General features: G+C 44.7%; 1 pseudogene across 1 annotated transcript; it reads left to right on the top strand.

Annotated features, from left to right (window-relative positions):
* Nucleotides 1–5,350: 5,350 nt before the first annotated feature.
* On the top strand, nt 5,351–23,127 carry LOC108590963 (RNA-binding protein 39-like; annotated as a pseudogene). Its single transcript, XR_001910714.4, has 3 exons — nt 5,351–5,590; nt 11,081–21,430; nt 21,527–23,127. The product of XR_001910714.4 is annotated as an RNA-binding protein 39-like (transcript).
* The last annotated feature ends 2,221 nt before the right edge of the window (nt 23,128–25,348 follow it).

Genomic DNA, 25,348 nt, shown 5'->3' on the forward strand with positions numbered 1-25,348 from the left:
TGGGATTTGAATGTTACCACAATGGTTTGCAACATTCATGCTACCGATTTGCATTTTAGAAATTAAATCAGTTTGAAAGTGCCGCTCATCTTATGTTTGATAAAATCATAAACAGAGAACACCTCCCCACTTACACACAGGGCTGTGACTAGAAATTTTCCTCCTCCCTGCCCCTTGTTTGAAATGCTAATCAACTTGACTTGGCCTCCCTGCTTGTTCCTAGAACCTGCCTTGTTCTTTACCTGCCTCCACACTTATTCCACAGAGATCAAAATCTTGTAAGGATCTCTCTCCATCAGGAGGGAAAGAATAGACTCTTCTACAATTGACTCTGGGACAACTGAATTCCCACATGCAAAAGTAATACATTCAGCCCCTTCCTCACATCACATACAAAAATTATCTCAGGACTGGGCATGGTGGCTCATGCCTGAAATCCCAGCACTTTGGGAGGCCGAGGTGGGCAGATCACTTGAGGTCAGGAGTTTGAGACCAGCCTGGCCAACATGATGAAACCCCATCTCTACTAAAAATACAAAAATTAGCCAGGCATGGTGTCGTGCACCTGTAGCCCCAGCTACTCTACTCGTGAGGCTGAGGCAAGAGAACCTCTCAAACCCGGGAGGCGGACATTGCAGTGAGCCAAGGTCATGCCACTGCACTCCAGCCTGGGTGACACAGCAAGATTTTGTATCCAAAAAAAATTATCTCAGAATGGCTTAACAATCTAAATATAGCAGCCATAGTCCTCTTAGCAGAAAACTGGAGTAAACCTTTCTGACTTTGGATTTGGCAATGATTTTATTTTGTTTTGTTGGAGACAGTATCTCGCTCCGTTGCCCAGGCTCGAGTACCATGGGTGATCTTGACTCACTGCAGCTGGGCCAAGCCATCCTCCCACCTCAGCCTGCTGGTTAGCTAGGACCATAGGTGTGTGCCACTACAAACCCAGCTGGCAAAGGATTTTTAGATAGGACACCAAAGCATGAGCAACAAATGACAGAATTGATAAACTGAATTTCATGGAAGTTAAAATCCTTTTGTGTATCAAACAATATTATCAGCTGGTCATGGTGGTTCACATACGTATCCCAGTGTTACCGGAAGGCAGCCCTTCAGTGTGAGATGTCCAGGTTATTGGCATGTTGAACAAAGTGCATAAACCAAGTAACAAATGAATGAAACAGAGAAAGCATTGATTGATCGATTTTGAGATGGAGTCTTGCAGTGTTCGCGCCAACAGCTTGAGACAGTTAGCATGACTCACCCCATCTTGGTTGCTGGAACTATCTGCTCTCCCCCCGCTCTCAGGGCTGTTGAGTTGAGGTAAAAATGGCTAAGCCACTGAGGCAAAAGCAGAATGCAGAGTAAGGGCCTGCGGTTTATGAGGACATTGTGCTGACTGCTTTCATATCCCCTTTAGTCTCTGAGTAAGCAATAGGCTTGCTGCAATTGAGATGCCTGAGAGGGGCAAAAACCCCTGCCCATATTTTCTCAGGAGCTGAGCCTCTGTTCTACCTCCTGATGGAAAACGTGATTAACAAGCCACCTTAAGGGCACCATTGTTTGCTTGCACTGTGTATCTTTGAAAAACATCTATTAACTCTTAAAACTGCTTTGTAAGCTATTATCACAAGCCCCCTTAAAACTGCTTTGTGAGCTGTTATCACAAGCCCTTGATAACTATTTTTACGTGATTTCTGTTCCCTTTTCTGATTACCCCCTTTTCTGCTGAGCTAAAGTAAATGCTGAACTAAAGTAAATGTAACAAGAAAAAAGGTATAAAAGCTGTAACCCACAAAAATAAAGTTGCTGCTTGACTACAAGTCATTCAGACCTCCAGACTCAGCTTTTCTTTCTTCTTTCACTTCCGCGCACTCTCTCCCTCAGGTTGAACGAGACATCTACGTTGGTGGTCTTGGGGACTCCCGCAGGTTGGTAGCCCCCCGGCAGACATGCCGGACCCCAACAGAGTCTCACTCTGTCACCCAGGCTGTAGTGCAGTGGTGTCTCCTGCTTCAGCCTCCAGAGTACCTGGGACTACAGGCATGCACTGCCACACTCAGCTAATTTTTGTATTTTTAGTAGACATGGGGTTTCACCATGTTGGCCAGGCTAGTCTTGAACTCCTGATCTCAAGTGATCCACTTGCCTCAGCGTCCCAAAGTGCCGGGATTACAGGCATGAGCCACTGCACCCAATGAAAGCAGGGATTATTAAAGCAAGAAAGCATTCCATAGGGTGGGAGTGCAATGAAGCAGCAGGCTCAAAGACCCATTTACAAAGTTTTTTAGGGTTTAAGTAGTCCTCTTGAGGTCCCTATCAGCTACCTCTTATCTGGATGAAGGATTTGGCTTGTGGCTAATTAAAGGCTGAGGTGAACTGGCCAGTGGCTAACCCAAGGCTGAAGCAGATTGATGCCCTCTGCAGATGCGGAGGCAGCCCTTGCTCAGCCCCCGGCCACTCCAGGGCACCCTCCCTCTCTATCCTGGGGAAGGGGGAAGGTTGAAGGGAGAGTAATTGGCTTTGACTCTTTGTTACTTGGGCATGGGGAGATTGAGCTTTTCCTTTTGGTTTAACTTTAGGAAGTTCCTGCCAATTGGCCTTAGGGTTCCTGCTCCCAGACCCAGGTGTTTTCCTTCTGATTTAACCTCAGGAAATTTTCATGAATTGGCCTTAGATTCTTTGCCCCCAGACCTCTGTGTTTTCCCTTGATTCAGCTTTAGAAAGTCAGCACAAATTGGCCTGAGGTTCCCTGCCTCCAGACCCTATTCTCCAGCCTCACCAACACTTTGGCAGGCCAAGTTAGGAGGATGGCTTGAACTCAAGAGTATAAGAACAGTCTGGGGAAATAGCTGTACCTCATCACTACAAATAATAAAAATGACCAGGCGTGGTGGCTCATGCCTGTAATCCCCACACTTTGGGAGGCTGAAGTGGGCAGATGACTTGAGCCGGGGAGTTTGAGACTGGCCTGGGCAATGTGGCAAGACCCTGTCTCTCAAAAAATATGAAAATGTAGCTGAGGATGGTGGTGCCTGCCTGTGGTCCCAGCTACCCAGGAGGCTGAAGTGGGAGGATCACCTGAGCCCTGGAAGTTGAGGCTGCAGTGAATGAGCTGGGATCATGTCACTGCACTCTAGCCTGAGTGATGGAGTGAGACCTTGCCTCAAAAAAGAAATAAAATTTTAAAATTAAAAAAAAATGGCTGGGCACAGTGATTCATGCCTGTAATCCTAGCAATTTGGGAGAACAAGGCAGTTGGATCACTTGAGGCCAGGAGTTCGAGACCACCCTGTGCAACAGTACAAAAATACAAAAACTGGCCAGATGTGGTGACCTATGCCTGTAATCCCAGCTACTTGGGAGGCTAAGGCAGGAGAATCAGTTGAACCTGAAAGGCTGAGATTGCAGTGAGTTGAGATTGTCCCACTGCATTTTAGCCTGGGAGACAGAGCAAGACTCTGTCTCAAAAAAAAAAAGTAAAGGACATTATCAAGAAAGTGAAAAGATAATCTATGAGTGGGATAAAAATTTGCAAATTGCATATGTGATAAGAGTTTAGCATCCAGACTATAGAAAGAACTCTTTTAACTTAAAAAGACAAACAATTCAATTTTAAAACTAGGCGAAGAACTTGAATAGATAACGTCCCTGAAGAATATATGCAAACGGCTAACAAGGACATGAAAAGAAGCTCAACATCATTCATTGTAAGAAAAGTGCAAATAGAAACCACAAAGAGTTACTGCTTTACACCACTAGGATGATGTCAAAGACGACAGGAAAATCCCAAGTGTTGAAGAGGCTGTGGAGAAATTGGAGCCCCCATACAATGCTGCGAGAATGTAAAGTGGCTCAGCCACCATGGAAATCAGTTTGGTGGTTCCTCAAAAATTTAGACATAGAATTCGCGGGACACCATGATTCCACATTTATTTATTTATTTGAGACAGAGTCTCACTCTGTTGCCCAGGCTGGAGTACAGTGGGGTGATCTCGACTCACTGTAAACTCTACCTCCCAGGTTCAAGTGGTTCTCCTGCCTCAGCCTCCCAAGTAGCTGGGATTACAGGTGCCTGCCACTATGCCTGGCTAATTTTTGTATTTTTATTTTTATTTTTATTTTTTATTAGAGACATGGACTTCACCTTGTTGGCCGGGCTGGTCTCAAACTCCTGACCTCAGGTGATCTGCCTGCTTTGGCCTTCCAAAGTGCTGGAATTATAGGCATGAGCTCCCATGCCTGACCCTAACAATTTCAGTTTTAGATCTATATCCCAAATAATTGAAAACAGGCACTCAAACAAGTACATGCACATGATGTTCATAGCAGCATGACTCACAAATAATCCAAAGGTGTGAAGAACCCAAATGTTCCTCAACCCATGAATGGCTCAACAAGTTGTGGTATATGCATACAATGGAACGCGGTTCAGCCAGAAAAAGGCACTGACACAGGCTGCAATGCTAAGAAACACATTATACTCAGTGAACATTAAACTTTTTTCACTTAATGTAGTATTTTTATCTAAACATGGATAAAAATATTACACTAAGTTAGCTGGGTGTGGTGACAGGTGCCTATAACTCCAGCTACTTCAGAGGCTGAGGCAGGAGAATTACTTGAACCGGGAGGCAGAGTTTGCAGTGAGCCAAGATCGTACCACTGCACTCCAGCCTGGGCAAAAGAATGAGACTCCGTTTCAAAAAAAACCAAAAAGCAAGAAAACACAAACACATCATACTAAGTGAAAAAAGACAGAAACAAAAACTCATATATTGTTTGACTTCATTTACATGCAGTATAGCTTTGTCCCTTTCCCGATTTAAAAATATATATATTGGCAGGGCATGGTGGCTCATGCCTGTAATCCCAGCACTTTGGGAGGCTGAGGCGGGTGGATCACCTGAGGTCAGGAGTTCGAGACCAGCCTTTTCAACATGGTGAAACTCTGTGTCTACTAAAAACACAAAAAAATTAGCCAGGTGTGCTGGTGGGTGCCTGCAATCCCAGCTACCAGGGAGGCTGAGGCAGGAGAATTGCTTGAACCCAGGAGGCAGAGGTTGCAGTGAGCTGAGATCACGCCACTGCACTTCAGCTTGGGAGACAGAGTGAGACTCCACCTCAAAACTATGGGGAGCAGTAGCCATCTTGTAACTATGTTGCTTAAGCTTTTGTTCCTCTTACCTAAACCTCCATCTTGTGGGCTTCCTTTATTGTTTAAGTTTCACATTCCTCCTAGTTAGAGGCTAGCCTGTAGCCTCGTCTCCATGGTTACTCTCTGACCTCAGCCCTCAGAACTTCCCGCCCTTACTTGTTTATAAGCAACCGCCTTGTAGCTAATAAAGGAGACTTGATCAGATCCTCGACTTGTCTCCATTCTTCGCGTCTCCTGTCTCTCTCTTTTAATCCCCACTCCTTCCCTAGGGTCTCCATTGCTCGTCCCGGGGGTCGGGACAAACCGGCGCCCAACGTGGGGCTCGAGTACGAGGGACACAGTGAGGGACGCCGTCGAGGTCAGCCGGCACAGGATTAAGAAACCTGGAGGAAAGAGCGTCGTGGGAACCTGCCACGGACTCGAGCTCCGGTAAGCGGACGGCGAATATGGGACAGGAAATCAGCCAGCTCTATGAGTTGTTCATAGAGAGTTTAAGTAAGGCTTTAAAGGCGTGGGGAGTAAAGGTGAAAATAAAACGATTGTGTAAATATTTTGACTATATTCAGGATGTCTGCCCTTGGTTTCCCCAGGAAGGAACCATAGACCAAAAACGGTGGAAAAGGGTAGGAGATGCTTTAAAAGATTATTACAGTGCTTTCGGACCTGAGAAGGTCCCAGTCACAGCCTTTTCTTATTGGAACCTGATAGATGGAATTTTAACTCAGAGATGCAATGACCCCCTCATTGCCAATGTAATTACTCAGGGAGAGTCTCTCTTAAAGGGAGAACTCGATAAAAGCACCCTCAACAGTTCTAAAAGCCCAGGTGACTCTAAGCAATTGTCTGTAACTGATGAGGCGCAGTCGCCACAAGCTAATGAGGAGGATTTAATGTCCTCTGATAGTGACTCAAAGAAGGGGATGCCCGGAGAGTCACAATGCCAGGCTGAGACTAAAAATGTGCCTTCAGCAAAGACAAAAAGAGGGCCAAAGAGGGTGTCTGCCCAGGGGGCCCCAACTCAGGATCTAGACACACCAAAAAGGAAAAAAAAACCCTGGCTAATTGAAAGAGCAAATAATTCTGAAGACGAAGGCATTGAGGAGGGAATAGATTGGGATGCCTTAGAAGAAGAGGTGGACCGTTATAAAAACTCAGATTGGTTCCCCCATAGGTGGCGACTTCTGCCTTATAAGGCGGGGCCCTCAGCATGTCCCGTTATTGATCCCCGAAAAAGGTTACAAGAAAAAATCGAGTACCTAAAAGAACAGGTTAGGCTTGAAACTGAGCATCAAGAGCTCATAGAACAGCTTGAAAAAATAAAAATAGGTAAAATAAAGAATGAGGCTAAAACTCAAGTTACCCAAAATGTCATACTTCCCCATAGGGGAGCGGCATTAATACAACCTCCTCAGCTTAACACCTTATTAGATTTAGAGGATCCAAGCACGTACCCGGTGACAGAAACCACTGACCAGCAGGGGACAGCTTGGAGGCATCATGCAGGTTTCAATTTTAAAATAATCAAAGAACTAAAAACTGCAGTGGCACAATACGGCGCTACTGCTCCATACACCACTGCGATTTTAGCATCAGTGGCCGAAAATTGGCTTACCCCAGGAGATTGGCAGACCTTGGCCCGTGCCACCCTTTCAGGGGGTGATTGTTTGTTGTGGAAATCAGAGTTTTATGAATGTTGTAAGGAAACTGCCCGCCGCAACGCACAGGCTAATAATAATTGGAATTTTGACATGCTAGCTGGTGAAGGCAATTACGCTACCAGCGATGCACAATTGCAGTATGATGCGGGTCTGTACGCCCAAATTCAAACTGCGGGTACAAAGGCCTGGTGAAAGCTGCCTGCAAAGGGGGATGTTCGTGCCTCCCTTATCAGCATAAAACAAGGGCCAGATGAACCTTTTTCAGAATTTGTACATCGCCTCATTACAGCGGCAGGCAGAATTTTTGGGAATGCAGATGCAGGCACAGATTTTGTTAAACAACTAGCATTTGAAAATGCTAATGCTGCCTGCCAAGCGGCTATCCGCCCTTATAAAAGGAAAACATCTCTCAGGTTATATACGCCTGTGCTCAGACATAGGCTCTGCCTATCAACAGGGATTAGCTATGGCTGCAGCCCTACAGTGCTATACTGTGAAACAGTTCTTATCTAATAAGTCAAAAAATAGGTGCTTTCAATGTGGCGCCGCTGGTCACTATGCTAAAGATTGTAATGCTGATAAAAAACCCTCCCTTAATACAAAAGTCCTGGCTTATGTCCACGATGCAAGAGAGGGAAGCATTGGGCCAATGCATGTAAATCCAAAAGGGATGCCCAAGGGCAACCACTTTCTCCACATCAGGGAAACAGAATGAGGGGCCAGCCCCAGGCCCCCAAGCAAAAACAAATCTATGGGGCAGTTGGTTTTGTTCCTCCAACCAACAATCCGTTTCAAACCTCTGCCGAGCCACAACAGGAAGTGCAGGATTGGACCTCTGTTCCACCTCCCACACAGTATTAACACCAAAATGGGGGTTCAAGCATTGCCCACAGGCATCTTCGGGCCCCTGCCTGAGGGTTCTTTTGGACTTATTCTAGGACGAAGTGGCCTTACCCTACAAGGTCTACAAGTCCTCCCCGGAGTAATAGATAATGATTACACAGGAGAAATCAAAGTCATGGTAACCTCCCCTAAAGTTATAAGTACTGTCTCCCCTGGACAAAGATTTGCACAGCTCTTACTCCTACCTCTCCATAAAACCCATAATAGAGTTATAAACAAGGACAGAGGTAACTTAGGCTTCGGTTCCTCTGACGTCTAATGGGCAGAAGTGATATCTCCTGACAAGCCCATGATGACATTATGGCTAGATGGAAAGGAATTTACCGGACTAGTAGATACTGGAGCAGATGTGACTATAATTAACAAAACCCAGTGGCCTGCCACATGGCCAATAAGTGCTACTATTACTCATCTCACCCGTATTGGTCAGAGCAAAAATCCCGAGAAAAGTACAAAAATGTTAAAAAGGGAAATCAAGGCCAAATCCAACCTTATATTGTTGCAGGCCTACCCTTCAACCTTTGGGGAAGGGATTTGCTGGCTCAGATAGGTATGGTCATAGGTAGTCCTTATGAGATCATTACTGCCCAGATGCTTAAACACGGGTATGTGCCCGGCACTGGGTTAGGAAAAACCCAAACTGGAATTTTAAACCCTATAGAATCTAAACCAAAAACAGACAAGAAAGGAGTAGGACATTTTCAGTAGGGGCCGCGGTCTGTCCTGTAGCCCACGCAGACAAAATTACTTGGTTATCAGACAACCCCATATGGGTTGACCAATGGCCCCTCTCTTCAGAAAAATTAGCTGCCGCACAACAACTGGTACAGGAACAGTTGCGGGTGGGGCATATAGAACCTAGTAATTCTCCTTGGAATACACCAATCTTCCTTGTTAGAAAAAGGTCAGGAAAATGGCGATTGCTACAGGATCTTAGAGAAGTCAACAAATCCATGGTCCTCATGGGGGCCCTACAACCTGGGCTCCCTTCTCCTGTCGCCATACCCCTAAACTACTATAAAATTGTTATTGATTTAAAGGACTGTTTCTTTACTATTCCATTACATCCAGATGATCAAAAACGTTTTGCTTTCAGTGTGCCCTCTACCAATTTTAAGGAACCTATGAAAAGATATCATGGAAAGTGTTACCTCAAGGCATGGCTAATAGTCCAACCTTATGCCAGTCTTTTGTTGCCTTAGCTATTCAACCTATTAGAGACACCTGGAGAGAGATCTATATTATCCGTTACACGGATGATATTCTTTTAGCAGAAAAAGTTGGACAAGATGTTTTGTCTTGTTTTAAAGCCTTACAAATATCTCTTACTCAACATGGTCTGCTAATAGCTCCTGAAAAGGTACAACTCACAGACCCCTATACGTACTTAGGCTTCCAACTAAAAGGAAGCCAAATTACTACGCAAAAGGTACAACTCAGGTTAGATAAACTGAAGACACTCAATGACTTTCAGAAGTTATTAGGAGATATTAATTAGCTACTACCTCATTTGAAACTATGCAAGGCAGATCTCAAACCGCTATATGATATTCTAAATGGAGACCCAAACCCCACATCACCTCGCGAGTTAACCTCTCAGGGCATACATGCTATTCGAACTGTGGAACATGCCATCAATCATCAGACCATCACTTTTGTAGATTATAGCAAGCCACTCCGATTTATTATTTGTCAAACCTCATTATCCCCTACCGCTGTATTTTGGCACACCGCTCCACTCATGTGGGTACACCTCCCTAACACGCCAAAAAGAGTCCTTGAACCATATTACCTTATGGTAGCAAATCTAATTATCCAAGGCCGAACAATGGGCAAGGAATATTTTGGTTATGAACCTTCCTTAATTATCCAGCCATACAGTAAAGAACAAGTTCAGTGGCTCATGCAAACTACTGAGCCTTGGCCTATAGCATTGGCTTCCTTTTCAGGACAATTAGACACCCACTATCCCCTTCATAAGTTGATTGCTTTTGCCAATAGACATGAAGTTATCTTTCCAAAAGTCACAAAATCTGAGCCCATTTCCAATGGACTCGTAGTGTTCACCGATGGTTCATCCACAGGTATAGCTGCCTATGTTAGTCAAGGCCATACCGTGCAGTTTCAAACTCAATCATCCTCGGCCCAGCTTACTGAGCTGCAAGCAGTTTTAGCAGTATTCTCTGCTTTCCCTAATCAACCCTTAAACATTTACACCGATAGTGCATACATTGCTCAATCCATACCTAATTTAGAGACAGCTCCCATCATCAAACATACCTCTTCAGCTGCAAAATTATTCAAACAATTACAACAGTTCATCATCAGCAGAACTCATCCTTTTTTTATTGGACACCTGTGGGCCCACTCAGGATTGCCTGGACCACTGTCACAAGGCAATCAACAAGCCGACCTAGCCACACGCATTTTTCATACATATGCCACAAAAGCTAAAGACCCACTATCTCAAGCTCAACACACACACAACCTACACCACCTTAATGCTGACTCCCTTAGATTATTACATCAGATTACCAGGGAACAAGCTAGACAAATAGTTAAGGAGTGCACACAATGTGCCACTCACTTACCCATACCCCATTTGGGAGTTAACCCTAGGGGCCTAGACCCTAATGCACTCTGGCAGATGGATGTAACTCATGTTTCAGAATTTGGCAATCTCAAATATGTTCATGTATGCATTGATACCTACAGTGGATATGTGCTTGCCACACTCCAAACTGGAGAAGCCACTAAACACGTCATTGGGCACTTACTATCTGCTTTTGCCACCCTTGGCTGTCCACAAAAAATTAAAACCGATAATGGACCAGGGTATACCAGCACAGCCTTTGCCCGGTTCTGCTCTCAATTAAACATACAACATATAACTTGCATCCCCTATAATCCTCAAGGCCAAGGGATAGTGAGAGAACCCATCTCACTTTAAAAATTACCTTTGAAAAAATAAAAAAGGGGGAATGGTACCCCATTAAGGGGTCCCCCAGAAACCTCATGGCACCTTCACTATTTATACTCAATTTTTTAACTTTAGATAAAAATGGACACTCCACTGCAGAACGCCATTGGCAATCAGAAACTCAAACAAAATTCGCATCAGTGATGTGGAAAGATCCTATGACTGGCTCCTGGCACGGACCTGACCCCGTATTGATTTGGGGTAGAGGATCAGCCTGTGTATATGCAAAAGAAGCAGATTCAGCCAGATGGCTACCAGAGAGATTAGTGAAACAAGTAGACAGTAAAGGAACATCAGGATGTGAGGATAATAACCCCTCCCAGGGAATGTGTTAAGCCCTGAGAATTATTCCCTGTTCCCCCTCTTTCAACCTTTCAGAAACATGTGGACCTTAATATTGATATCCCTGATAATCACTCTCATACCTAAGACCGACAGTGGATTCGGATCACAATATGATGTAAGATCAACTTGACTCCCTAGCCGAAGTAGTCCTGCAAAACTGACGAGGCCTAGATCTGCTCACCGCCCAGAAAGGAGGACTGTGCCTTGCATTAGATAAAAAATGCTGCTTTTATGCTAACCGTTCTGATGTTGTCAGAGAATAAGATAAAAGCCCTGCAAGAAGACCTGGCAAAAAGAAGAAAAGCACTCTTCGATAATCCATTGTGGGGAGGGTTGAATGGGTTCCTCCCCTATATCCTCCCCCTCCTCGGCCCTTTTGTCATTTTCCTTCTACTCCTCACTGTTGGACCTCTTATATTCAACAAGGTCATGGCTTTTGTCAAACAACAGATTGACTCCATAAAAATGCAGCCCCTACAGGTCCTTTATCATAAGCTGGAAATGGAGTTGGATCAAGGCTACGGTGGAAGCTTGATAAGCACCACCAACCGTTTCTGACATTGCCTGATGAGCTGGACCAGTTAGCCAATGACGGGCAACCTGAGAGCCTAGCAGTAAGATGCTCCCGCCTAAGACAGGGGACCAGGATATGAATCCCGCTCACCCTATGAAGGGTAAGGGTAAAAAGCATCACTGCAGGTGTATCTCTTGACCTAAGACAGGCATGGTCCCCACAGGTAATCGGCCACACAAAAATTAAATAAAAGAGGGGGACCTGTGGGGAGCAGTAGCCATCTTGTAACTATGTTGCTTAAGCTTTTGTTCCTCTTACCTAAACCTCCATCTTGTGGGCTTCCCTTATTGTTTAAGTTTCACATTCCTCCTAGTTATGAGGCTAGCTTGCAGCCTCATCTCCATGGTTACTCTCTGACCTCAGCCCTCAGAACTTCCCACCCTTACTTGTTTATAAGCAACGCCTTGTAGCTAATAAACGGGACTTGATCAGATCCTTGACTTGTCTCCATTCTCCGCGTCTCCTGTCTCTCTCTTTTAATCCCCACTCCCTCCCTAGGGTCTCCGTTGCTCGTCCCGCGGGTCAGGACACAAAACAAATATGTGTATATATGTGTGACACACCCACACATATATATACATGCACACACATATATATACACACACACTCATATATATTTGTTTATGTATATATTTGGGATACACACACACACACACATACATATATATTTGTTTGGGATGTATGTGTATATGTATATATATATATATCGCATATATGGGATGGCCAGGCACAGTGGCTCACACCTGTAATCTCAGCACTTTGGGAGGCAGTGGCAGGCAGATTACTTGAGATCAGGAGTTTGAGACCAGCCTGGTCAACATGGTAAAACCCCATCTCTACGAAAAATACAAAAACTAGCCAGGCATGGCAGCACATGCCTGTAATGCTAGCTGCTTGAGGCAGCAGAATATGCTATTCTTTAGCAAACAAACAATACAGAAAAGTAGAGAGGTAAACATGCTGTCTAGGAGAAATTGGTGTTTCCTTTAATCTGTAAAATAGAGATGACTGTAGTCTCGCTTCGCAGATCTGGCAGAGTAATAAATGACTTAGTTCCTGCAATGTACTTAGTTTATTTTTATTACATGATCATTATTATTTTTTGAGACAGTTTCACTCTGTCACCCAGGCTGGAGTGCAGTGGCACAATCTCGGCTCACTGCAACCTCCACCTCCCAGGTTCAAGTGATTCTCCTGCTTCAGGCTCCTGAGTAGCTGGGATTACAGACTCCTGCCATCATACCTGGCAAATTTTTGTATTTTTAGTAGAAATGGAGTTTCACTATGTTGGCCAGGCTGGTCTCAAACTCCTGACCTCCAGTGATCAGCTCACTTTGGCCTCCCAAAGCACTGGGATTACAGGTGTGAACCACTGCGCCAGTCCCATGCACTGTACTTAGAAGAGGGCCATATATACAGGGAATACTCCATATATGTCACCTATCATCATTGTTATTAATTCTTGCCCAAAGAACCCACTAAAAGCTTTCTCAAAAAATTCCAATGCAATCACTTTAATCCTATTAAGATTGTAAAAATCAATCGAAAACATCAAATCTTTTTCAAATGATTTTTTCATTTGAAAAAAAAGATGGGAACAAACTAACCTGAGTATAACTAGTATCCCTGGACTCTACTACCTGTCAGGTACTTTGCAAATACTACACTTTTGGGTAGGTATACAGTCCTCATTTTGCAGCTGGGGAAACTGAGGCTCAAAGAGGTTAACTAACTTGACCAATACTTCACAGACGGTCAGTGGCAGATTGAGAATTCAAAGCTAGGTCTTGCTTTTGCCAAAACGGAAGAGCTTCTCTCTCCACTGCATTGCTTTCTCTGCACAAAGGAACTTTCTAGGCCAAGCCCATCGGAGGGGGCCAAGGGTGAAAGGTGAAGACAGAAAGAAAAACTGCCCGGCTCACTGGGAGTGTGAACTCTGCCAGCTAGTATTCCCAATGCTGCTGGCTTTCTAATTGCCCACAGCCATGTACCTTATTCCTTTCATGATACATTAACCCCAAGTACCAGACTGGGACCAGCCTGATGTGGTCTTGCCTCACTACATTAACCCACTGATTGAAAGGAGTTCTAAAATATTGGCCAGCACAGATGCCTGGGAAATCTGAGACATCTTTCTGTCCTTTACTTTCATCTCACTCCTAGGAGTTTGAGACCAGCCTGACCAACATGATAAAACAAAAACATTAGCTGGGTGTAGTGGCACATACCTGCAATCCCAGCTACTCGGGAGGCTGAGGCAAGAGAATTGCTGTACCTGGGAGGCAGAGGTTTCAGTGAGCCGAGATCAGGCCACTACATTTCAGCCTGGGTGACAGAGCAAGACTCTGTCTCTGGGGAAAAAAAAAAAAAAAAAGAGCAATTTGCTATGGTTTAAATAGGGTTTGTCACCTCTGAAACTCATGTAAAAATTTGATTGCCACTGTGGCAGTGCTGGAAGTTGGGGTCTTTAAGAGGTAATTAGGTCGTTAATGCCTTTCTCAAGGAAATGGATTTAGTCATGGGGAGTTCAGCCCTGTTTTCCCTTGCATGTTCCCTCTCTCCCCTTCTGCTTTCTATCATGCTATGAAACAGCATGAGGCCCTCACCAGATGTGGATTCCTGATCTTGGACTTCCCAGCCTCCAGAACCATGAGATGAAAAAATCTCTTTCTTGGCCAAGGGTGGTGGCAAACGCCTGTAATCCCAGCACATTGGGAAGCCAAGGCCAGAGGATCACCTGAAGTCAACAGATCAAGACCAGCCTGGCCAACATGGTGAAACCCTGTCTCTACCAAAAATAAAAATTAGCCAGACGTGGTGGCAGGCACCTGTAATCCCAGCTACTTGGGAGGCTGAGGCAGGAGAATCGCTTGAACCCGGGAGGCGGAAGTTGCCATGAACCGAGATTCCCACCATTGCGCTCCAGCCCGAGCGACAGAGTGAGACTACATCTCAAAAAAACAAAACAAAACAAAACAAAAAAACTCTTTTCTTTATAAATTATCCAGTTTCAGGTATTCTGTTACAGCAATAGAAAACAGAGTAAGACACACTTGCCAGTCCCTGAGAATGAGTACCTCCTTAAATGTTGTGTCCAAGGTGCCTCTTTCACCCCACTCTACTTTCACCCTTGTTCATCCTTAGCCACATAAGCTCAGAAATCAGTTGAGCACGCAGAGCAGATTTGACAGACTCCCATTAATGCAATCTGGGAAGCTGATGACTAACCCCAGAAGGCTAGTTTATTCATTTATAGAGGCATGTGGGCCATCATAGCAGTCTAATTCTCTCCCATAATAAGCTATATGGGAAGCCAGATCATAATCAGAGTGGACAGATGTATCTTTTGAACAAAGAAGTTAGTCCCAGCCAGTTAGGGTATTCAAATAGTTTATTTCTACGGTAGACATTTCAGAATCCTCAGGCCAGGCCCTGTCCAATCCCAATCTGGACATGGCAACGTTTTCAGTTGGTTTTACAGCAAAGTATTTTGGCCTGAAAGCCATTCTGTCTGTTTTGGGTGACCGTGTATCTCTGCTTCAATTTCATTTTGTATTTACCTGCAAATTTACCTTTCTTGAAGAGCAATCATACTCCGTGACTTCCAATGCACTGAGAGGAGGCCTCATATTGACAGGCTCCCAGGTATCGGTGTGGTTCTTGGTAGAGAGAACATCGAAAATGAAGGCCCTAAAGGTCATGCTGAGGGATCTGGCCTCTATCTCATTGGAAATAAGGCGGTGGTTCAGGCCTGTAATCCAATCACTTTGGGAGGCCAAGGCAGTCAAATCACTTGAGACCAGGAGTTGGAGACCAGCCTGGCCAACATGGTGAAACCTTGTCTCTTACAGAAATACAAAAATTAGCTGGGCATGGTGGTGCATGCCTGTAATCCCAGCTACTCGGGAGGCTGAGGCATGAGAGTCATTTGAACCCAGGAGTCGGAGGTTGAAGTGAGCCAAGATTGTGCAACTGCACTCCAACCTGGGCAACAGAGTGAGACTCTGTCTCAAAAAAAAGAAAGGAAGAACGGAAAGAGAGAAACGGAGGGAGCGAGAGAGGGAGGAAGAGAGAGAGAGAAAAAAAAGGAAGGAGACACTATTAAAGAGTTATAAGCAAGAAAATAGCATGGTCAGATTTGCATTTCAGAAAAACCCCACTCTTGTGGTCAGCAGCATTGTGAAAGGATTAGAGGATGGAGGATGTGGTGATTTTAAAATCTGTCTGCAAATTTATTGACACTTCTCCCCTCAAGGGGCAGAGTCTGATTTTTTTTTTTTTCCATTGGTTGTCTTGCTCTGAAAAAGCCCAGACCATGTGGAGAGATCACATGTAAGAATTCTGGTTGAAAGCCCAGCTGAGATCCCAGCCAATAGCCAGAATCAGCCACTAGCCATGTGAGTAAGAAAGCCTTGGAGATGATGGCAGCTGAAGCCAGCATCTGACAGTGATGCTGAGTGAGAACCACCCAACTGGGCGCAGCTATCATCGGTTGAATTTTATCCACCTCACCCCCTCACCCCCCAACCAAAAAAATAGGTATGTTGAACTTCAAACCCCCAGTATCTCAGAATGCAACATCATTTGGAAATAATTAGGTCCTTATAAAAGCAATCAAGTTGAAATGAGGTCATTAGGCTGGGCTCTAATTCAATATGACTGGTGTTTTTATAAAAAGAAAAAGTTTGGGCCAGGCACGGTGGCTCACACCTGTAATCCCAGCACTCTGGGAAGCCAAGGCAGGCAGATCACCTGAGGTAAGGAGTTCAAGACTAGCCTGATCAACATGGAGAAACCCAGTCTCTACTAAAAATACAAAATTAGCTGGGCGTGGTGGTGCATGCCTTTAATCCCAGTTACTTGGGAGACTGCGGCAGAAGAATCCCTTAAACTTGGGAAACAGAGGATATAGTGAGCTGAGATCGCACCACTGCATCCCAGCCTAGGCAACAAGAGCAAAACTCCATCTCAAAGAAAGAAAGAAGGAAGGAAGAAATATGTTTTTTATTGTTTTATTCATTTATACTTATTTTTCGGAGAGACAAGGTCTCACTATGTTGCCTAGGCTGATCTTGAACTTTTGGGCTCAAGCAATCCTCCTGCTTTGGGAATGAAAAGAGAAAACCGGGCATGGTGGCTCACACCTATAATCCCAACACTGTGGAAAGCTGAGGTGGGCAGATCACCTGAAGTCAGGAGTTCATGGCCAGCCTGGCCAACATGGTGAAACCCTGTCTCTACTGAAAATACAAAAATTAGCTGGACATAGCCTATAGTCCCAGCCGAGGCACAAGAATCTCGTGAACCCGGGAGGTGGAGGTTGCAGTGAGCCAAGATCACATCACTGCACTCCTGCCTGAGAACATGTGCCCACGGTGGTTAGGGTACAGCTTGGTTTTATATATTTTAGGAAGGTATGAGATATCAATCAAATACATTTAAGAAATACTCTGGTTGTTTCAGACAGGTGGGACAACTCAACGCGGGAGCTTCCGGGCGCTAGGTAAATTTAAACATTTTCTGGTTGACAATTGGTTGAGTTTATCTAAAGACCTGGGATCAATCGATGGAATGGAATGTTTAGGTTAAGTTAAAGGATTGTGGAGACCAAGTATTATTGTGCAGAGGAATCTCTCAGATAGCAGACTTCAGAAAGTGGGTTGTAAAATGTTTCTTTTCTTTTCTTTTTTTTTTAAAGACAAAGTCTTGGTCTGTCACTAGACTGGAGTACAATGGCACAATCTAGGTTCACTGTGACCTCCGCCTCCCGGGTTCAAGCAATTGTTGTGCCTCAGACTCCCTAGTAGCTGGGATTACAGGCACACACCACCACGCCTGGCTAATTTTTGTGTTCAGAGACAGGGTTTCACCATGTTGGCCAGGCTAGTCTCAAACTCCTGACTTTGTGATTCACCCGCCTCGGTCTCCCAAAGTGCTGGGATTACAGGCATGAGCCACCGCATCCAGCTGTAAAATATCTCTTATGGAACCTAAAAGAGTGCCTGGCTTAGTTAATTATCTCCTGGATCTGGAAAGAAAGGAAGGAAAGCAAAGAGGAAAGGTGATTCTCTATAGCATGTGAATTTTTCCCATAAGAGGCTTTGCAGGGCAATTTCAAGATATGGCAAGGAAATATATTTTGGGGCTAAATATTTTTTCCTTGTCTCATAATGTTATGCCAGAGTCAGACTGAAAACTAAGTCATAACATATAGAGTCAAATAACCCCTCCGATGAGAATTTATGGTTGTAAGGCATGACTTCCTAGATGCCTTAGGTAGGAATATGGGCAAGATAAAAAAAAATCAGAGCTTAGCCGGGCATGGTGGCTCACGCCTGTAATCCCAGCACTTTGGGAGACTGAAACAGGCAGATCACGAGGTCAGGAGATCGAGACCATCCTGGCTAACATGGTGAAACCCAGTCTCTACTAAAAATACAAAAAATTTGCTGGGCGTGGTGGCTCACACCTGTAGTCCCAGCTACTTGGGAGGCTGAGGCAGGAGAATCACTTGAACCTGGGAGGCAGAGGTTGCAATAAGCTGAGATTGCACCACTGCATTCCAGCCTGGGTGACAGAGCAAGATTCCATCTCAAAAAAAAAAAAAATCATAGCTTAGTCCTCAAAAGCAATAGAAGTGACATTGCGTGACTTCTGAGGCTAGGTCATTAAAAGTGATACAACCTCCACCTAACTCTCTTTCTTAGGACACTGTCTATTGAAATCCAGGCACCATGCAGTGAAGAAGTCCAGGCCAGAAGGAGAGGCCACATGCACTTCTGAATAACAGCCTCAGTGAAGGTCTGAGGAGCAGCTAACATTAGCTACGAGAGTAAGCAAGACTGACTTGCTCACTCACTGACTCCAGTCCCAGCCTCCATCTGACTAGAAACTTCCTGAGACCCTGAGAGAACAATCAAGCTAAGCCCAGTCAACTTTCAGAACCCTGAGAGATAATAATAGTCAACAGTCATTGTTGTTTTAAGCCCATAGGTTTTTTTTTTCCTTTAGGTAGAGATAGGGTCTTGTCATATTGCCCAGACTGGTCTCAAACTTTTGGATTCAAATGATCCTCCTGCCTTGGCTTCCCAAAGAGTTTGGACTATGGTATGAGCCACCACATGTCCAATTAATAACATTACCAGCTTACTGGTTCTTTTTTTTTCTTTTTTTTTTTTTAAGACACAGGGTCTTGCTCTGTCACCCAGGTTGTAATGCAGTGGCACAATCATAGCTAACTGCAGCCTCGATTTCCTGGGCTCAGTGATCCTCCCCGCTCAGAATCCCAAGTAACTGGCACTACAGGCTCATGCTGCCACACCCAGCATTTTATTACTATTATTATTTCTTGTAGAGACAGGTTCTTGCTGTGTTGCCCAGGCTGGTCTCAAACTCCTGGCCTCAGAGCACTGGGATTGCAGGTATCAGCCACCATGCCTGGTGGTTATTTTATTTTTTTTAGGCAGCTCTAATAAACAGAATGGGAGGTAGGAGAGGAGTGATGATGTTAATACCAAGCCTTTACTGAACTTCTACTCTGTGCCATGTAGTATAGTCAGTGTTTCAACTCAGTAGCTCACGTGATCCCCACAACCTATGAGGCAGTTATATTCATTTATTATCTCTAGGTGACAGATGAGGAAACTGAGACAGTAATATTAAAGGATTTGCTTAGGATCCTTTAGCTACTCAGAATCCTTAGCTACTAAGTCAAGGAACTGAGATAAAACCAGCATTGAGACTGGTTCAAAGACCATTACTAAGCATTGAGATAAGAGACAATGAGGGTAGGAACTACTGCGGTAGTGGGTAGCCAAGGAGCAACTAGAACTGATCGATATTGAAAGGGGCAGCTGAGGCTGGGCGCAGTGGCTCATGCCTGTAAAAAAAGTGCTCATGCCAGCACTTTGGGAGGCCAAGGCCGGAGGATCATTTGAGGTCAGGAGTTTGAGACCAGCCTGGCCAACATGGTGAAACCCTGGTCTCCAATAAAAATACAAAACTTAGCCAGGTGTGGCAGTGTGTGCCTCTAATCTCACCTACTCAGGGGGCTGAGGCAGAAGAATCACTTAAACTCGGGAGGCAGAGATTGCAGTGAACCAAGATGGCACCGCGGCACTCCAGCCTGGTTGACAGAGTGAGACTCTGTCTCAAAAAAGAAAAAAAGAGAGGGGTAGTCAATAGACCTGCTGATGCTGTTCTTCCCCAAGAAGGTGGGGCATCAGAAGGAACTGAAGTCAGATCCCGGGTTTCCAACTCTCATTAGCCCCTGATTTCTCGAAGAGCTGTGGCTGTGTGAGACAGTAGGAGCTTATATCAGAAAGACGGTGCTCATTTCTGCGAAATAAATGTATACTTCCATATGGACTGATTTATTTGGAAGCCCCTGTTAAACAACAAGGAGGGAAAACACAAAAAAGTGAGAACCAGAAGCATGAGAGCTATTTTTACAAATGTATCAGGCTCGAAATCTTGGTACCCATCCTTGTGAATGTACCTCTTGTTCTGAGCCACTCTAAATAATTTTCCTGAGATCTTCTTAGGCTGTAATTGGAACACGTGGTGTCCAGGCCTCAGACACCTGAATTTCACCATATCCATCAGGACCAAGTCCAAACTCCCCAGATGGCAAGCAAGCCCTTCTTTATCTGAACTCAGCTTCTCCTATAAATATGCAGCCCAGGCTCATCCTTCACCCACTTCCCCTTCTAGAGCGGCCCGGGAGGCAATTCCTTGAATGATCTGAGGTCCTGCTCTTCTTCATCTTCTGATCTTTGTTCTTTTCTTTTTCTTTCTTTCTTTTTTTTTTTTTTTTTTTTGAGACACAGCCTCACTCTGTCACCCAAGCTGGAGTGCAATGGCGCAATCTCGGCTCATTTCAACCTCTGTCTCCCAGGTTCAACCGATCCTCATGCCTCAGCCTCCTGAGTAGCTGGGATTACAGGCGCCCACCACCATGACTAGCTAATTTTTGTATATTTAGTAGAGACGGGGGTTTCATCATGTTGGCCAGGCTGGTCTCACTCCTGACCTCAGATGAACTCCCCACCTTCGCCTCCTAACGTGCTGGGATCACAGGTGTGAGACGCCATGACCGTTGATCTTCGTTCTTTTCTTAAAAAGCACTACCCGTGTGTGTATGTGTGCTGGTGAATGTGAGTAGAGGGAAGCAGCGGCCGCCGTTTCCGGGAGCTTGCCTACGCTGTCGCAGCGGTGGATCCTGAGCTGCCGAAGCCGCCGTCCTGCTCTCCCGCGTGGGCTTCTCTAATTCCATTGTTCTTTTTAGATTCGCTTGGGCCTAGCCGTCCTCGGAGCCCGATATTCGGTCTGGGCAGTCCCGCAGCCTGAGGGGTTTATGGCTCAAGCTTGTAATCCCAGCACTTTGGGAGGCCGAGGCGGGTGGATCACCAGGTCAAGAGATCGAGACCATCCTGGTCAACATGGTGAAACCCCGTCTCTACTAAAAGTACAAAAATTAGCTGGGCTTGGTGGCGCGTGCCTGTGGTCCCAGCTACTTGGGAGGCTGAGGCAGGAGAATTGCTTGAACCCAGGAGGTGGAGGTTGCGGTGAGCCGAGATCACGCCATTGCACTCCAGCCTGGTTCCTGGCGACAAAGCAAGACTCTGTCTCAAAAAAAAAAAAAAAAAAAAAAAAAAAAAGCAGTAGCAACAACGGCGGCAGCGGTCTCTTCACGAGCACGAGCACCGTGGGCGCACGAACCCGCACAGGCTTTTAGAGAAAATGGCAGAGGATATTGATATTGAAGCAATGCTTGAGGCTCCTTACAAGAAGACTTGCCTAACGATATCTCACCTCTACTCCCATGAATTCACCTTTGATTTCAGTGTGAACTGTCAATCATAAGGTAGTAGTTGAGTGACTTATCGCTGTACCGTGGTCCCCTAGGATGAGAACAAGTTAAGCAGTGTCAACAGCCACGAAGAACGTGGCAAAAAGAGGGAAAAAAGCAAGAGCAGAAGTCGTAGTCATGAACGGAAGAGAAGCAAAAGTAAGGAACGGAAGCAAAGTAGAGATAGAGAAAGGAAAAACAGCAAAAGCCACGAAAGGAAGCAAAGTAGAAGCAAAGAAAGACGACAGGCTCAAGAAGTCGAGATCGGAGATTTAGAGGCCGCTGCAGAAGTCCTTACAGACTACGTTCCCGAAGCAGAAGTCCATTCAGAAAAGGCAAGAGCCCTGTGAGGGAACCTATTGATAATCTAACTCCTGAGGAAAGAGATGCAAAGACAGTCTTCTGTATGCAGCTGGCAGCAAGAATTCCACCAAGGGATTTGGAAGAGTTTTTCTCTCCAGCAGGAAAGGTTCCAGATGTGAGGATAATTTCTGACAGAAATTCAAGACGTTCCAAAGGAATTGCTTATGTGGAGTCTGTTAATGTTAGCTCGGTGCCTCTAGCCATAGGATTAACTGGCCAACGAGTTTGAGGAGTGCCAGTCATAGTACAGGCATCACAGGCAGAAAAAAACAGAGCTGCAGCAATGGCAAACAATTTACAAAAGGAAAGTGCTAGACCTATGGGCTGTATGTGGGTTCATTACACTTTAACAGAACTGCAGATATGCTTAGTGGGATCTTTGAGCCTTTCGGAAGGATTGAAAGTATCCAGCTGATGATGGACAGTGAAACTGGTCGATCCAAGAGATACGGATTTATTACATTTTCTGATTCAGAATGTGCCAAAAAGGCTTTGGAACAACTTAATAGATTTGAACTAGCAGGAAGACCAGTGAAAGTTGGTCATGTTACTGAGTGTACTGATGCTTCGAGTGCTGGTTCATTTTGGGACAGTGATGAACTGGAAAGGACTGGAATTGATTTGGGAACAGTTGGTTATCTTCAGTTAATGGAAAGACTTGCAGAGGGTACAGGTTTGCAGATTCCACCAGCAGTGCAACAGGCTCTACGAATGAGTGGCTCTTTGGCATTTGGTGCTGTGGCAGATTTGCAAACAAGACTTTCCCAGCAGACTTGGCTTCAGTTTTAGCTGCAGCTGCCTCTGTTCAGCCACTTGCAACACAGTGTTTTCAACTCTCTAACATGTTTAACCCTCAAACAGAAGAAGAAGTTGGATGGGATACAGAGATTAAGGATGATGTGATTGAAGAATGTAATAAACATGGAGGAGTTATTCATATTTATGTTGACAAAAATTCAGCTCAGGGCAATGTGTATGTGAAGTGCCCATCAATTGCTGCAGCTTTGCTGCTGTCAATGCATTGCATGGCAGGTGGTTTGCTGGCAAAATGATAACGGCAGCATATGTACCTCTTCCAACTTACCACAACCCGTTTCCTGATTCTATGACAGCCACACAACTACTGGTTCCAAGTAGACGATGAAGGAAGATTAAGTCTCTTGTGTATATAGCTTTGTTTCTTTCTTGAGAATTCATCTTATCTTTTATTTAGATAAAAATAAAGAGGCAAGGATCTACTGTCATTTATATACAAATTCTGTTACCTTGAAAAAATAAAAATGTTAACAGGAATGCAGTGTGCTCATTCTCCGTAAATAGCAAATCCCCACTGTATATAAAATGGTTCTTTTGTTCTGCCTTTTAAAATGCTCATGTGGAAAATTAATGAACTATAGGAATAGCTCTAGGAGAACAAATGTGCTTTCTGTAAAAAGGCAGACCAGGGATGTAATGTTTTTAATGTTTCAGAAGCCTGACTTTTTACGCAGCAATTACATTCACACTTCACTAATGTTGATATTTGGCTGATGGTTGAGCAGGTTTCTGAAATACACATTTAGTGTGTCGAAATACAAGACAGCTTAAGGGCTGCGTGGTTAGCATCTCATCTTGCATTCTGATTAATTGGCAAGAAAGGGAGATTTCGAAATTATAATATTTCTTGATGGTATCTTTTCAATTAATGTATCTGTAAAAGTTTCTTTGTAAATACTATGTGTTCTGGTGTGTCTTAAAATGTCAAACAAAATGATCCCTGCATTTCCTGAAGATGTTTCGTGAGAGTCTGGTAAGCAAAGGAGTCTGAAAAATAGGAAATGCAGACATAGGTTTTGTCTGGTTGCATATAGTCTTTGCTCTTTTTAAGCTCTGTGAGCTCTGAAATATATTTTTGGGTTACTTCAGTGTGTTTGACAAGACAGCTTGATATTTCTATCAAACAAATGACTTTCATATTGCAATAATCTTTGTAAGAACCACTCAAACTAAAGTCTCTTAAAAAGGCAAAAAAAAAAAAAAAAAAAGCACTTCCCTTTCCCCCACTTCTGTCCTCAGTCTTTTTCCACCTGCCAGGTGACCTGCAGTGCAGGCTCCAGGACTATGCGTGGATGCCACTCCCCGCCCCGACCCCCGTGGGAAGTCTTTCTTCCTTCCCTTCCCTCATCCCTCCTTCCATGCGTTGGGCCCTCTCACCTCCTCTATTCCTACTTCTTAGAATCAATAAAATTGTGTGTATTTAAGCCTTACCAACACCAAGCAGTACAAAGGGATCTTGCTTTAATTATGGATCTCAGTACTTAACACCCTTGGGGCACGTGAGCTATTTCTAGGTGGTACCCTACCAAACTGTTACAATGCTAACAGCTAAACATTTGCTTTCCTGTTTATTAGGAAAACAATGGGACTTGAACACTCCATGATTCACAAATGTGATTGCTTAGGATGAAGCAAAAGCGGGTGTGGCAATGTTAATAAATTGCAGAGGCCCCAGGGAGATAGGGCAAGCCTTCTAAGGGAGAGATGCTAATCCCTCAGATTTGGGGAAATCTCGTTTAATCCTTACAACACCTTGTGAAATAGAGATCTCGCTCACATTATTGAGATAGAAACCCAAGGGTCAGAAAGGTGAAATCACTTGCCTAAACGTGCAGTACCATTAAGTGGCAGGTGTAAATAGAATCTGCAGCTGGGCTGACTTCTGCCCACCCTCCTAGCAAAACTCACGCCCTGGGCACTGTCTACTTCTCCGTCTTCCTCTTGTGCCTTAATTGTTAGTATATCTCATGCCTCATGGGATTCTGCGTGCTTAGAATACCTGCTGGCACACACAGTCACACTTACCAGGGTTCTGTGGAAAGAATGAATGACAAGGTAGATGGACCAGTGGCTTGTCTATGCACAATTCACAAAACACTTCCACAAGCATTTCCTTTTTTTTTTTTTTTTTTTTTAGGCAGAGTCTTGCTCTGTCCCCAGGCTGGAGTACAGTGGCGCGATCTCAGCTCACTGCAACCTCGGCCTCCCAGGTTCAAGGGATTCTCCTGCCTCAGCCTCCCTGAGTAGCTGGGACTACAGGATTGTGGCATCAGGCCTTGTTAATTTTGGTATTTTTAGTGGAGATGGGGTTTTGCCATGTTGCCCAGGCTGGTCTCAAACTCCTACTTCACGTGATCCGCCGGTCTCAACCTCCCAAAGTGCTAGGATTACATGCATGAGTCACCATGCCCCATGCTCGGTCTTTTTTCTTTTTTTTCTTTTTCTTTAAGACAGGGTTTTGCTCTGTCACCTGGCTGCAGTGCAGTAGTGCGAACTGTAGCCTTAGACCACCCAGGCTCAAGTGATCTTCCCACCAGAGCTCCCCGGTAGCTAGGACTGCAAGTCTGTGCCACACACCCAGTTATTTTTTTTTTTTTAACTTTTTGTAGAGACTGTTTCCTTGTGTTACCCAGGCTAGTCTCAAACTCCTGAGCTCAAGCAATCCTACCACCTCAGCCTCCCAAAGTGCTGGGTGCTG

Source organism: Callithrix jacchus, chromosome 1, assembly GCF_049354715.1.
Source record: "Callithrix jacchus isolate 240 chromosome 1, calJac240_pri, whole genome shotgun sequence".
NCBI lineage: Eukaryota > Metazoa > Chordata > Mammalia > Primates > Cebidae > Callithrix > Callithrix jacchus.